The sequence below is a fragment of the Oncorhynchus mykiss genome, chromosome 23 (genome assembly GCF_057628025.1).
Source record: "Oncorhynchus mykiss isolate SJ-2025 chromosome 23, ASM5762802v1, whole genome shotgun sequence".
NCBI lineage: Eukaryota > Metazoa > Chordata > Actinopteri > Salmoniformes > Salmonidae > Oncorhynchus > Oncorhynchus mykiss.
In genome coordinates, this window is record NC_143044.1 from 6,946,471 (window position 1) to 6,961,831 (window position 15,361).

Sequence of the window (15,361 nt, forward strand, 5' to 3'; positions counted from 1 at the left end):
CAAGACATAATGATGATTGGGAAGTTTGTCATAGTCACAAAGTACAAATAGTACAGCAACAAACACACAACTTATACTGACCAGAGGGGGTCTGTTTGTTTCACTCAGATGTGGTCAAAGCAGATGTTTAAAATCAAACTCAGTGTGTGTGTGTGTGTGTGTGTGTGTGTGTGTGTGTGTACCTATGCTTGTGTGAGGTAGCTCCGACGGTCACCCTGCCATCCGGGTATTAACAGGATTTAACAGGGGCCTTGCTCAGATGAGCTCAGGCCCGTTTGGGGGGAGCTGGCACCAACACACTCCGGGAAAGGAGAAAAAATGCTCCGGAGGATCCTGGACCTGCATCAGGACACACACACATCCTCTGCCAGAGGCCATGCACGCACATAAATCACAAGCAGCTACTTCCAATGAACAGCCCATTATTCGTGACATATATCTGGATGGGCTGTGGTGGTAAGAGGATGTGGTCTGCAGTCCGGTTCAGACTCACTGGCCAGACAGAGAGGGGTGTGGGTGGGAGAGAGAATCTCTGGCCCACAGTTTTAAACAATCTTTTATTGATAAATGGCCTGGAAATTCGGGCCCCTAAAAGCCAGTAGTAAACCAAGCAACAGCACTGCCACAGACAGTTACAGTGCATTCGGAAAGTATTCTGACCCCTTAACTTTTTCCACATTTTGTTACGTTACAGCCTTATTTTAAAATTGAATAAATAGTTTTTTTCCCTCATCAATCTACTTACAATAGCCCATAATGACAAAGCCAAAGCAAGTTTTTAGAAATTTGTGCAAATGTATTACAAATAAAAAACAGAAATATCACACTTGCATAAAAATTCAGACCTTTTACTCAGTACTTTTTTGAAGCACCTTTGGCAGCGATTACAACCTTGAGTCTTCTTGGGTATGATGCTGCACTCTTGACACACCTGTATTTGGGAAATTTCTCCCATTATTCTCTGTCAGGTTGGATAGGGAGCGTTGCTTCACAGCTATTTTCAGGTCTCTCCAGAGATGTTTGATCGATCGGGTTCAAGTCTGGGCTGTGGCTTGGCCACTAAAGGATATTCAGAGACTTGTCCCGAAGCCACTCCTGCATTGTCTTGGCTGTATGCTTAGGGTTGTTGTCTTGTTGGAAGGTGAATCCTCGCCTGTCTGAGGTCCTGAGTGCTCTATAGCAGGTTTCACCAAAAATCTCTCTGTACGTTGCTCCGTTCATCTTTCCCTCGATCCTGACTAACCTCCCAGTCTCTGGACAATTTCCCTGTCCCTGCCGCTGAAAAACATCCCCACAGCATGATGCTGCTACCACCGTGCTTGATCGTAGGGACAGTGCCAGGTTTCCTCCAGATTTGACACTTGGCATTCTGGCCAAAGAGTTCAATCTTGGTTTCATCAGACCAGAAAATCTTGTTTCTCATGGTGTGAGAGGCCTTTCGGTGCCCAAGGGGGCCGTTATGTGCCTTATACTGAGGAGTGGCTTCCGTCTGGCCACTCTACCATAAAGGCCTGATTGGTGGAGTGCTACAGAGATGGTTGTCCGTTTGAAAGGTTCTCCCATCTCCACAGAGGAACTCTGGAGCGCTGTCAGAGTGACCATCGGGCTCTTGGTCATCTCCCTGACCAAAGACCCTTCTCCCCCGATTGCTCAGTTTTGCTGGGTGGCCGGCTCTAGGAAGAGTCTTGGTGGTTCCCAACTTCTTCCATTTAAGAATGATGAAGGCCACTGTGTTCTTGGGGACCTTAAAAGCTGCAGACATTTTTTGGGTCCCTTCCCCAGATCTGTGCCTCGATACAATCCTGTCTTGCAGTTCTATGGACAATTCCTTCGACCTCATTGCTTGGTTTTGGACATGTACTGCAACAGTGGGACCTTAAATAGACAGTTGTGTGCCTTTCCAAAATGAATTTACCACAGGTGGACTCCAATCAAGTTGCAGAAACATCAAGGATGATCAATGGAAACAAGATGCAACTGAGATCAATTTTGAGTCTCATAGCAAAGTAAAATCAAAATCAAATCCATTTTTTTATATAGCCCTTCGTACATCAGCTGATATCTCATTAGTGCTGTACAGACACCCAGCCTAAAACCCCAAACAGCAAGCAATGCAGGTGTTGAAGCACGTTGGCTAGGAAAAGCTCCCCAAAAAGGCCAAAACCTAGGGAAGAAACCTAGAGAGGAACCAGGCTATGAGGGGTGGCCAGTCCTCTTCTGGCTGTGCCGGGTGGAGATTATAACAGAACATGGCCAAGATGTTCAAATGTTCATACATGACCAGCATGGTCAAATAATAGGTCTGGGACAGGTAGCACGTCCGGTGAACAGGTCAGGATTCCATAGCCGCAGGCAGAACAATTGAAACTGGAGCAGCAGCACGGCCATGTGGACTGGGGACAGCAAGGAGTCATCATGCCAGGTAGTCCTGAGGCATGGTCCTAGGGATCAGGTCCTCTGAGAGAGAGAAAGAAAGAAAGAGAGAAAGAGAGAATTAGAGAGAGCATACTTAAATTCACACAGGACACCAGATAAGACAGGAGAAGTACTCCAGATATAACAAACTGACCCTAGCCCCCCGACACATAAACTACTGCAGCATAAATACTGGAGGCTGAGACAGGAGGGGTCAGGAGACACTGTGACCCGATCCGATGATACCAAACAGGAAGGATCGGATTACAAAGGATTAGAATATCTCTGTAAATACTGTATTTCTGATTTTAATTTCTTATTCATTATGGGGTATTGTGTGTAGATTGATGAAGAAAAAAACACATTTAATGAATATTAGGCTGTAACTTAACAAAATGTGGAAAACGTCAAGGGGTCTGACTTCTATCCGAATGCACTGTATGTGTGGTGCTGCAACTAGAGTGTTACATGGAGAAAACATGAAGTTTCCCAGTTGCAGAATTTGAGGTATCTAGCTACGCACATACAGTGGCTATTCACCCCCTTGGCATTTTTCCTATTTTGTTGCCTAACAACCTGGAATTAAAATAGTTTTGGGGGGATTTGTATAATTTGATTTACACAATATGCCTACCACTTTGAAGATGCAAAACATTTATTATTGTGAAACAAACAAGGAATAAGACAAAAAAATAGAAAACTTGAACATGCATAACTATTCTCCCCCCAAAGTCAATACTTTGTAGAGCCACCTTTTGCAGCAATTACAGTTGCAAGTCTCTTGGGGTATGTCTCTATAAGCTTGACACATCTAGCCACTGGGATCTTTTTACCATTCTTCAAGGCAAAACTGCTCCAGCTCATTCAAGTTGAATGGGTTCTGCTGGTGTAGAGCAATCTTTAAGTCATATGACAGATTCTCAATTGGATTGAGGTCTGAGCTTAAACTAACTAGGCCATTCCAAGACATTTAAAGGTTTCCCCTTAAACCACTCGATTGTTGCATTAGCAGTATGCTTACGGTTATTGTCCTGCTGGAAGGTGAACCTCGGTCCCAGTCTCAAATCTCGAAGACTGAAACAGGTGTCCCTCCAGAATTTCCCTGTATTTTGCACATTCCATCATTCCTTCAATTCTGACCAGTTTCCCAGTCTCTGCCAATGAAAAACATCCCCACAGCATGGCGCTGCCACCACCATGCTTCACTGTGGGGATGGTGTTCTTGGGGTGATGGAGCTGTTGGGTTTGCACCAGACATAGCGTTTTCCTTGATTGCCAAAAAGCTCAATTTTAGTCTCATCTGACCAGAGTACCTTCTTCCATATGTTTGGGGAGTCTCCCACATGCCTTTTGGCGAACACCAAACATGTTTGCTTATTTTTTTATGGTTATGGCCACTCTTCCGTAAAGCCCAGCTCTGTGGAGTGTACGGCTTAAAGTGGTCCTATGGACAGATACTCCAATCTCTGCTGTGGAGCTTTGCAGCTCCTTCAGGGTTATCTTTGGTCTCTTTGTTGCCTCTGATGGGTGGGTCTCTTGGCAGGTGGGTCTCTTGGCAGGTTTGTTGTGGTGCCATATTCTTTAAAAATTTGTATAATGGATTTAATGGTGCTCTGTGGGATGTTCAAAGTTTCGAATATTGGTTTATAACCCAACCCTGATCTGTACTTCTCCACAACTTTTTCCCTCACCTGTTTGGAGAGCTCCTTGGTCTTCATAGTACTGCTTGCTTGGTGGTGCCCCTTGCTTAGTGGTGTTGCAGACTCTGGGGCCTTTCAGAACAGGTGTATATATACTGAGATCATGTGACAGATCATGTGACACTTTGATTGCACACAGGTGGACTTTATTTAACTAATTATGTGACTTATGAGGGTAATTGGTTGCACCAGATCTTATTTAGGGGCTTCATATGCACGCACCACTTTTCCATTTTGAATGTATTCTTTTTTTCCATTTCACTTCACCAATTGGACTATATTATGTATGTCCATTACATGAAATCCAAATAAAAACCCATTTAAATTACAGGTTGTAATGCAACAAAATAGGACAAAGGGGGGTGAATACTTTTGCAAGGCACTGTACAGGAAAGCACATACCCACACACGTACCCACACGCATGCATGCAAAGAGGTATTGTTGTACTACCTGAGGGGTAGTAAAGCAAGTCTGAAGTGCTATAAATCCTGTCAATCCAGTGTCCTTTCTAGAAAGAGAGACAAAGAGAAAGGGGAGGAGACAAGGAGAGAGGGAGTAGAGTGTGTGATGGGAGTTTGCAAAGGAGCAGGGCTGTCGGAGTGATGTTTAATTAGCTTAAGGAGGCGCAGGGGGAGGTGAGCCAATGGACCCTATATTCTCTGGACACCCCCCTCCCCTCATCCATCTCCAAAGTGTACTTGGCTCCTCCACCTCAACACAGTGTTCAGCACTGAGAGTTCATCAGGCTCAGAGTCCTCTGGAAGCTACCACTGCCTCCCTGCTACTCTCTGCTACGTTATCAGAGAGCCTTCATAGCCACGTTGGGATCGAGCTCACAGAGGAACGCAAACACACACCTACCCGCACTGTTATTGTCATGTTATTGTGAGTATTTTTTAGGCTTGAAACATATAATGTTTATTGTATTTAGGAACACATATATACAGTGTAATTAGGTTTTTACATTTGACCAAGTTGTTAGTGAGACACACAACCCATAAACTTCACAAAGTCTTACACTAAAGACTAACATACGTGTGGCTGAGTTTGAATCTACAACAGCAGCACACACCTGAGAACTTCTAACCAGAGAACCAAGCAAATTCAGCAAGAACGTGGAGAAACTGAAAGAGAGAAACTGAAATGAAGCAGAAACTCTCTCTCGCACCACAACTCCCTCATCCTCCCTGTCCCCGAGTTGCAGCAAAAGAGAGACACAAAAAAAAACTTGTTCTGACAATCTGACAAACCCCAAACCCTGACCTCCAGTCTGCTGTTCCTCTGCCTAGAGCGCCATGACATCACTTCCCCTTGGCGCTCTGACAGGCTCTTCATCACCAACCTGCCCGGGGTGCGAGCTCTGTGGGAAGGAAATCAAAATAATGATAATAATTATACCTTCACACATAATGAGTACAGCCCCACGGGCCACTATGTCACTGCTCCCAGACGCCTAGCACTCAGTGCTAAGCAAAGACACGTGAATTATAGCTCATGACACATAGCTCTGTCGTTAGTCACGAGGGGGCCGAGATCTAAAGATTATATGCGTACAGTTGCATGAGGCCTTTCAAAACATTGAATCACCTGCATTACGTCCCACAAAGTTGTGGGACAACGTCTCTCGACAATTAGAGGAACTGACTGACATTGTTGTACGGCAAAGGGGTTTTGTTTCATTTGACTGTAAAATATGCGATAATGATTCTGTTTTACAGAGTGGATGTATTTCCCACATCCATTTTATACGGTTACTTCACTAGTCTTGGCAAACACACAGTGAAAACAGCTGTTTTGAATCCAGTGTTGATGCTGGGCTCAGATAAAATTGAGAAATTCATATTTCAACCATCTGTTCCTCGAATAAAGGAGTGATCGTGACAACTAAACTAAACAACTATAACTAAAGGACTTCCAGCATCTATAACTACAACTAAATACTAATAGGATTTCCTCTCTGTTCAAAGCTTCACTACATACTAGCAGGAAAGGCATTTCACCAGAGCACGTGACAATAAAAATGTGAAACTTAATATTGACTGCTCTATCTCTTCTTAAACGTTGTGTGCACATACAGTCATACGGGATCCAGTCTTCCCCTATGTTACTACACCACTGCTGTATCCTTAGTGTTAAAGGGTTTTAAAGATGAGTAGGCTAAGAAAGAGTGATTGATTGATTGTCCCCTGAATGATTGGTCGGGTCACCCCAGGGTAGATGAATGAGGAGATAAAGAAACAGGCCCAACCACCACGCTCAAAAAACGCTTCACACAGTGTTTATTTTCAAGTCTCACCACTGTCTTGCCCTTTCACGGGTCTTCTCTCCCCCGAAAAGGGTCTGACTAGAGTTTCTGTTTGACCCCTGGATGCGCCGCACTTCTCCAAAGCATCTTGCCTGCTCAATGTGTACATTTCTGTTTTTATTCAACTGTAGAACTTTGTATTCTGTTTCAAACGTGTCTTTGTATTCAACTTAATGTGCCGCTACTGTCTTTTGGTCTGGTCTGTCTTAAAAAAATAGATTTTTAATCTCAATGAGACTAACCTGGTAAAAAATAAAGGTGACATTTTTAATTTATACCAATAAGTTGATGAACCAAACCCTTACATTAGCTGCTAGGCCTAAATCATGCCATATTTAGTCCTCAGACTGAGAAAGGTGATTTTAGAGGAATTTAGCTTTGATATATGGAGACTTTGTGAAATCTATGCGACAGAACACCATCCAGCACAATACAACTCTGGAATGGGAAAAACTATGTGTGCCAGTTCGCTGGAACACATACCTGTGTCACATAAGAAGTGCACACAAACAACTACATGAACAACACAAACACACATTCAGCGCTTCAGTGCAGTCCTGCTCATCATTTAGCCTACACAACCCACACAAAATCTTGTAGCGAACAGAGGGGTCAGGAAACACATTCAGGTCTCTGGTGTAAAAGGCAATCACCCTACATTACACCAATAGGTTTAACCCTTTTGGTGGGAATTGTAACGCGGCTCATATCGAGAGGGTCGCATGTTCCCATGCTTCGACTTTCTTTCAAGCCCCTTAACACGTCCACCTGTGCATTCTTCACCGTACAATCCCACTTCTGACAACCAATGTGGTGTTTATGCCCTCTGTGTCCGTTTTAATGTTACACTGCACAGGCGTTTTAATGTTACACTGCATGGGGGTAGCGGGGAGCTGCACAAAACAACAAACCTAGCCTGAACTAGCTACCCATACAGTGCCTTGCGAAAGTATTCGGCCCCCTTGAACTTTGCAACCTTTTGCCACATTTCAGGCTTCAAACATAAAGATATAAAACTGTATTTTTTTGTGAAGAATCAACAACAAGTGGGACACAATCATGAAGTGGAACGACATTTATTGGATATTTCAAACTTTTTTAACAAATCAAAAACTGAAAAATTGGGCGTGCAAAATTATTCAGCCCCTTTACTTTCAGTGCAGCAAACTCTCTCCAGAAGTTCAGTGAGGATCTCTGAATGATCCAATGTTGACCTAAATGACTAATGATGATAAATACAACCTGTGATGATGACAACTAACACCTGTGTGTAATCAAGTCTCCGTATAAATGCACCTGCACTGTGATAGTCTCAGAGGTCCGTTAAAAGCGCAGAGAGCATCATGAAGAAGAGGGAACACACCAGGCAGGTCCGAGATACTGTTGTGAAGAAGTTTAAAGCCGGATTTAGATACAAAAATATTTCCCAAGCTTTAAACATCCCAAGGAGCACTGTGCAAGCGATAATATTGAAATGGAAGGAGTATCAGACCACTGCAAATCTACCAAGACCTGGCCGTCCCTCTAAACTTTCAGCTCATACAAGGAGAAGACTGATCAGAGATGCAGCCAAGAGGCCCATGATCACTCTGGATGAACTGCAGAGATCTACAGCTGAGGTGGGAGACTCTGTCCATAGGACAACAATCAGTCGTATATTGCACAAATCTGGCCTTTATGGAAGAGTGGCAAGAAGAAAGCCATTTCTTAAAGATATCCATAAAAAGTGTCGTTTAAAGTTTGCCACAAGCCACCTGGGAGACACACCAAACATGTGGAAGAAGGTGCTCTGGTCAGATGAAACCAAAATTTAACTTTTTGGCAACAATGCAAAACGTTATGTTTGGCATAAACGCAACACAGCTGAACACACCATCCCCACTGTCAAACATGGTGGTGGCAGCATCATGGTTTGGGCCTGCTTTTCTTCAGCAGGACAGGGAAGATGGTTAAAATTGATGGGAAGATGGATGGAGCCAAATACAGGACCATTCTGGAAGAAAACCTGATGGAGTCTGCAAAAGACCTAAGACTGGGACGGAGATTTGTCTTCCAACAAGACAATGATCCAAAACATAAAGCAAAATCTACAATGGAATGGTTCAAAAATAAACATATCCAGGTGTTAGAATGGCCAAGTCAAAGTCCAGACCTGAATCCAATCGAGAATCTGTGGAAAAAACTGAAAACTGCTGTTCACAAATGCTCTCCATCCAACCTCACTAAGCTCGAGCTGTTTTGCAAGGAGGAATGGGAAAAAATGTCAGTCTCTCGATGTGCAAAACTGATAGAGACATACCCCAAGCGACTTACAGCTGTAATCGCAGCAAAAGGTGGCGCTACAAAGTATTAACTTAAGGGGGCTGAATAATTTTGCACGCCCAATTTTTCAGTTTTTGATTTGTTAAAAAAGTTTGAAATATCCAATAAATGTCGTTCCACTTCATGATTGTGTCCCACTTGTTGTTGATTCTTCACAAAAAAATACAGTTTTATATCTTTATGTTTGAAGCCTGAAATGTGGCAAAAGGTCGCAAAGTTCAAGGGGGCCGAATACTTTCGCAAGGCACTGTAAATCCCAGTACAGCAGGAGGTATCTCCCCAGAGAGATAATAACGAGAGAGAAAATGGTGCTCTCCCAACTAGCTATATCCCCAATCCTACGTGCAGCTTCCCCCTCTTCTGTTACCACGACAACATAATAAACAAGGAACGTGACTGGTGCTGCCAGCCAGGGGCAGGGTCGGCTCACCCTACCACCTGAAGGTCTCTACAATACGTTAGTGAAGAACCCATGCCTAATTTACCCAAGGGCACATTTGAGTTGAGTGAGAAGTGAAATGTGGTGTGAGGAGAGGAGAGAAAAAATAAAACATCTCAGAGGAAAAAGAACATTCCTGGAAATGTTTGGACAGACAAGTGCATTGTGGTGATGATGGTGTGTTTGGCATGTCTCCATCCAAACCTGTCTATGCTGAACAGACGAGCTTGCATTACAACACACTGCTTCCACAAGTGTAGACAGGATATGGTGATGAGGGACTCCATTGCTGTTTGTGTGCATGCATAAGAGGGTGCATGTGCAACTTTAGAGACGGCCTGCATGGGCAGAGAACCGCAAGAGGGGCCTACAACTCCCAGGGTGCAGTACAAGAACCTGTCTTACTGGGGCTAATGCCTCCACTATGCCAACAGAGGAATTGCAGACTCAAAGAAAACCTGCAGATTGAGCATATTATACCGAAATATTCGGAGAAGTGGCCACCTAAGGGCCTGGTTCTCGTGTCCAATTGTCCACTTGAGAACTCTGACTGACAATTTGTTGGAGACGCTACATCCCTTCAGGAAATAAACAAAACTCCTCCATACTGAACGTAAGTGAAAAAGGGTAAGCTACAGAGCTTGTGAGAGTCTTGAGAGTACTGGTGGGAAGATGGTTTTTCATTTTTGTAGTGCACGAGGGACAAGTTCCTCCCCTCCTGTGACCTTGTTTTCCACTGATCTCATGCTAATTGCATCTGGCCTCAAGTGTTCCTGGGAGGGCACTAAATGAACGAAGGTTAAATCCCTCGACAGACCATGTTTTTTAAATCAGCTGTGTTCTTTCCGTGTAACAGTCAATTATATGAATCTTAGTCATTTAAATTGGGATGATGTCGAAATCTGAGTGTGTGTGTATTGAGGTCGGGAAGAGGAGGAGGGGGAGAGGGGAGTAGACGGGGAGGCCAGCTGCCAAAGCTCTCTGCTCAGTTTTCTCTACAGTAAATCTCTCTCCTCTATCATGTGTTGCTCATCTTCAAAATGGATCCATCCACTCAAATTCACTTATACAGTTGTAGGAGCCCTATATAGCAGGGGTTCAAAAACGATGTTGCTTTGTAACCCACCATAGGGGTTGAGCGCTGAAAAAACATACAGACCAAAGAATAAGTACAAAATATTATCTTGGCAGCGGACAGAAAAATGTGGAGTTTAATAGCTAATCTCCTGTAATTCCACACATCCTGCCATGGAGCTGAAATAACTTATTTAAAAAAAAAGCCAATTCTACACATTTTGACATGGCTAATGCTGTGTTCTTACCCTCAAACATTATAACACAATCAATGGGGGCCTGATTGTCAAGCTTTTATTTAGTTGATTGTACATTCTCAAAGACTCTAAACTATTATTGAAAAATATACACTAAGTGTACAAACATCTTCCTAATATAGAGTTGCACTGTCACGTTCTGACCTTTATTTCCTTTGTTTTGTCATTATTTAGTATGGTCAGGGCGTGAGTTGGGTGGGCAGTCTATGTTTGATTTTCTATGATTTGGGTATTTCTATGTTTCGGCCTAGTATGGTTCTTAATCAGAGGCAGGTGTCATTAGTTGTCTCTGATTGAGAATCATACTTAGGTAGCCTGGGTTTCACTGTGTGTTTGTGGGTGATTGTTCCGGTCTCTGTGTTTGCACCAGATAGGACTGGTTTGGGTTTTCACGGTTCTTGTTTTTGTAGTCAGTTGTTCATGTGTACATTTACGTATTAAAAGAACCATGGACACTTACCACGCCGCATATTGGTCCTCTGATCCTTTTCGCCTCTCCTCTTCGGAAGAAGAGGAGGAAATCCCTTACATGCACCCCCCCTTGCCCTCAGAACAGCCTCAATTCGTAGGGGCATGGACTCTACAAGTCCTCGAAAGCGTTCCACAGGGATGCAGACCCATATTGACTCCAATGCTTCCCACAGTTGTGTCAAGCTGGCTGGATGGCCTTTAGGTGGTGGACCATTCCTGTATACACACTGGAAACTGTTGAGTGTGAAAAACCCAGCAGCGTTGCAGTTCTTGACACATTAAAACCGGTGTGCCTGGTACATATCCCATACCCTGTTCAAAGGCACTTACATCTGGCCCATTCACCCTCAATGGCATGCGTACACAATCCAAGTCTCAAGGCTTAAAAATCCTTCTTTAACCTGTCTCCTCCCCTTCATCTCCACTGACTGAAGTGGATTTAACAGGTGACATCAATAAGGGATTATAGCTTTCACATTGATTCACCTGGTCAATCTATGTCATGGAAATAGCAGGTGTTCCTAATGTGTTGTTCACTCAGTGTGTAGGTCCATTATCTTTTCTACATACTTTCTGTTTGGTTTTAGTGATTGAAGTTTACACTGAAAGTGTTTTTCTATCTTTTTATGGAGGTGGGGGGGGGGGGGGGGGGGGGGGGGGCAATGTCATCCAGCAACCCACCTTTGACCCCTGCCGTCTCGACCCACAGTTTTTAACCACTGCTCTATAGGACACCGCACGCACTAATGCGCGTCGTGCTATGTCGTCTGATATAGGGCTAACTCACATAAGGTTGTTTAAATGAATTAGGTGCTACCTAAATAACAGCGTAAAGCCTATTCCTAGAGAGTTTTCTTTTCAGCTTTTATACATTCCCCTAATCTATTTGTCCAGGTGTCCAACGTGTTCTTCCCAGCAACATTTATATTTCACAATGTTTTAATAGTCTATTGCATTTCTTTAACATCCAACTAGTATAGAACATTCTGATCAAGTTCAGGAAGCATTGTAATGTTAAAATTATAGACTGTTCATTTTGCTAACTGTCTTTTTCGTCAGACAAGCGCACGCACACACACGTAATCAGTATAGGAAAACATTCTAACATTTCAAACAAACACAAATGTTGGGAATGATAAATCAATCAAATGTGTCTAAATGCTGTTTTCGTTCAAATAAAAAGTCGTAGTGATTCACTACCAGCCACCAAACCTCATTGATGTAACCAGAGATGGTACACCCCACTCATAGCATGGATAACAGCGCCACCCAGTGGGACTTGATACAAGACATAACAGGCTGGCAATGAGAAATAGAGTATAGTAACTACAACATTCTAATGTAATCTGGTAGATTACCTCAATCAATCAAATCGATCAAATTGATTTATAAAGCCCATTTTACATCAGCCAATGTAACAAAGTGCTGTACAGAAACAACAACCTAAAACCCCAAACAGCAAGCAATTCAGATGTAGAAGCACAGTGGCTAGGAAAAACTCCCTAGAAAGGCAAGAACCTAGGAAGAAACCTAGAAAGGAACCAGGCTCTGAGGGGTGGCCAGTCCTCTTTTGGCTATATAGGGTGGAGATTATAACAGTGCATGGCCAACATGTTCGAACATTCATAGATCACCAGCAGGGTCAGATAATAATAATCACAGTGGTTGTAAAGGATGCAACAGGTCAGCACCTCAGGAGTAAATGTCAGTTGGCTTTTCATAGCCGATCATTCACAGTTAGAGACAGCAGGTGCGGTAGAGAGAGAGTCCAAAACAGCAGGTCCGGGACAAGGTAGCACGTCCACTGAACAGGTCAAGGTTCCATACCCGCAGGCACAACAGTTGAAACTGGAGCAGTATCATGACAAGGTGGACTGGGGACAACAAGGAGTCATCAGGCCAGGTGACATGATCCTAACCCCACCCACTTTGCCAAAGCTCAGCCCCTACACCACTAGATGGATATCTTCAACCACCAATCTACTCCCCTGAGACAAGGCCGAGTATAGCCCACAAAGATCTCCCCCACGGCACGAACCCAAGGGGGGCGCCAACCCGGACAGGAAGATCCGAGAATCTCAACTACAGTCCCTCTCACCTTGTCCAAGAACAAATGCAGTTCATTATCAAAGACCAACCCCTCTAGTGAAGTTAAACTGCAAGTCACTCATGCTGCCTCCTATAGATAATAAGAGGGAACTACTTCAGCTCAGTTGATGAAATACAGTATGAGTTCACAACAAACTTGCACTCTGACATTTATAGCTAAAAACTAACACTATACTTGCATGTTTATATAAGCAAAGTCCAAATCATAACACAAAAGCAGAATAACTAGAACATTGATAGCCTATCATGAAAAGATTTCGCATAGAAGTCAGAATATCAATACTCTTATGAGGGAAAGGGCAAGAAAAATGCCTACACATTGAGGTGCGTTGCAAGGGAGTGTGCATAATAGCTACTGTATTTTGTTGTATGATTTCATTTTGAAGCAGGCAGGGATGTGAATGTGATCATCAGGCTCCCCTTGACCCATGTGCACGAGCACAACATAAATCAGCAGGAATATATTTGAATGATAAAATGTTGCTAAGAAATGGTAGCGTATTCATCCAATTGTTGTATGTAAATACGAATCTTGATTTAAACTAACGTACTCTGCTTACATTATGTACTAGGTTGAGGCTAGAGACAAGAAAATACAATTCATGCAGGGTATATTCTTTGTCTATGCTGCTGAACTGTCGAATTGTCAGACACCGATCGTTTAGGTACTGCGTGGCTGGTCAACGTATTCCATGTTAATACAACTTCAATGGGATAATACATACCTATATCGCTCTCTCTTAGTAAAAACACTGCTCCAGGTGAGGCTCGAACTCACAACCTCGGCATAGCTCTACAATGTACTGTCATATAAGTACCGCGCGCTAACCGATTGCGCCACTGGAGCTCCGCTACTTCGGCTCAGCAATACAGTGTATGAACCCTCTAATCTGGATGTTAGCTCCTATTCCTCCGGTTTCTGATTTACTTATAGAGATCAGTATATTGTATGTTATGTGTTGCAACATAGTCAGCAAAGAAACTGATCTAGATCTGCCTAAACTCTGATAAATGACTGATTTGCCAAATCACTCGTTTGCGTTGTTTGAACATAGCTAATCTGGCTAGCTAACGTTAGCTCGCCTGAACTGCTTACTGGATTGATATAGCTGTCCGTTGTTGAGTGTATTGTGTCTTACAACTTCAACGGATAATTGCCTGTCTTAGTTGTATTGTCCCATATATAATGCTATCTGTGAAATACTGGCTGTTACATGGTACCAGATTGAGACTTCCGCATAATGTATTTCTCACGCATGCTCAGTTTGTCTGAATTGGTACCGATCAAATTTATCAATAAGGAATCATATTAAATGTATATTTTACAGATGTTTTGATGTCTCAGCATGAACCAAGATCTCCTTGTATAAACCATATAATTATCTATTGACTAACCGTGTACTTTTTCTTTAAAAAAATAAATAACATGACGCCACTTTTACCTGTATAACATTGAATCGACCCTGGATTTATAAATGCGGAAATCAACTCTCCGCATGAGCATGCTTTTGCGGCACAGTCGATAGCGCGCCGGACCTCGGGCTAGAGGGTGGAGGGTTCGAGACCTGCTCCCTGCGGTTTCATTACAATAATAGCCTGTTTTTGGAAGTCTGCTTTGTGGTAGTAGTATCTACTAGTAATTTAAAAGAAAAATTATATATATCATTTTTTGTATTATTTGATTTTTTAGTGGGTATATCATTTTCAATGTAATTGTCTACGTACTTTCCAATCTCCCATATATTTTTGGTAAATACATACTGTATAAAATATATATATATATATATATATATATATATATATATATATTTTTTTTTTTAATCTAGATATTTTCCTTTATTATTTTCCCCAAACCATACCATCCCTCCCCTAATTTGAGTAAACTAATGGACAACAACACTTAGGCTTCTACTTACAGTTTATACACACTATATCCATTTTTACAGACCAAGTATTATTTTACAGTAGTTATCTTTTGCTTGTTTTTAGTCCCACCCTTCAGCTCTACTCAACCCCTCCCATCTGAACACCTTCCAGTTTTGATTTATATTTGCCATATATCTTTCAACTGTGCTGTTTCACAAAAGTTCTGAAACTTTTATGCTCATAGATTTTGCATATTGTAAATTAAATATAAACAGTTTTGCTAAGAGTATTATTATATTATTGAACCCAGCAGTGCTATTTGCAGATTTAGCTCCAGGTGAATGTTGCAGTTCTTCAGCCATTCCTAAACCTGCAACCAAAAATAAGCTACATACGGACAGT

The 15,361-nt window shown here is 42.6% G+C and overlaps 2 long non-coding RNA genes and 1 other non-coding gene across 3 annotated transcripts in view; 1 reads left to right on the plus strand and 2 right to left on the minus strand.

Moving 5' to 3' along the window:
* Positions 1 to 15,361, plus strand: part of LOC149972481 (uncharacterized) — a 114,654-nt gene that overhangs the window by 28,724 nt on the left and 70,569 nt on the right. The window lies entirely within an intron of this gene.
* On the minus strand, positions 544 to 14,298 carry LOC149972483 (uncharacterized). Its single transcript, XR_016490929.1, has 2 exons — positions 13,819 to 14,298; positions 544 to 2,457 (listed from the first exon to the last, which is right to left on the minus strand). It is a non-coding gene; the product is annotated as an uncharacterized LOC149972483 (long non-coding RNA).
* On the minus strand, positions 13,847 to 13,940 carry trnai-uau (transfer RNA isoleucine (anticodon UAU)). The gene is made up of 2 exons: positions 13,903 to 13,940; positions 13,847 to 13,882 (listed from the first exon to the last, which is right to left on the minus strand). It is a non-coding gene; the product is annotated as a tRNA-Ile (tRNA).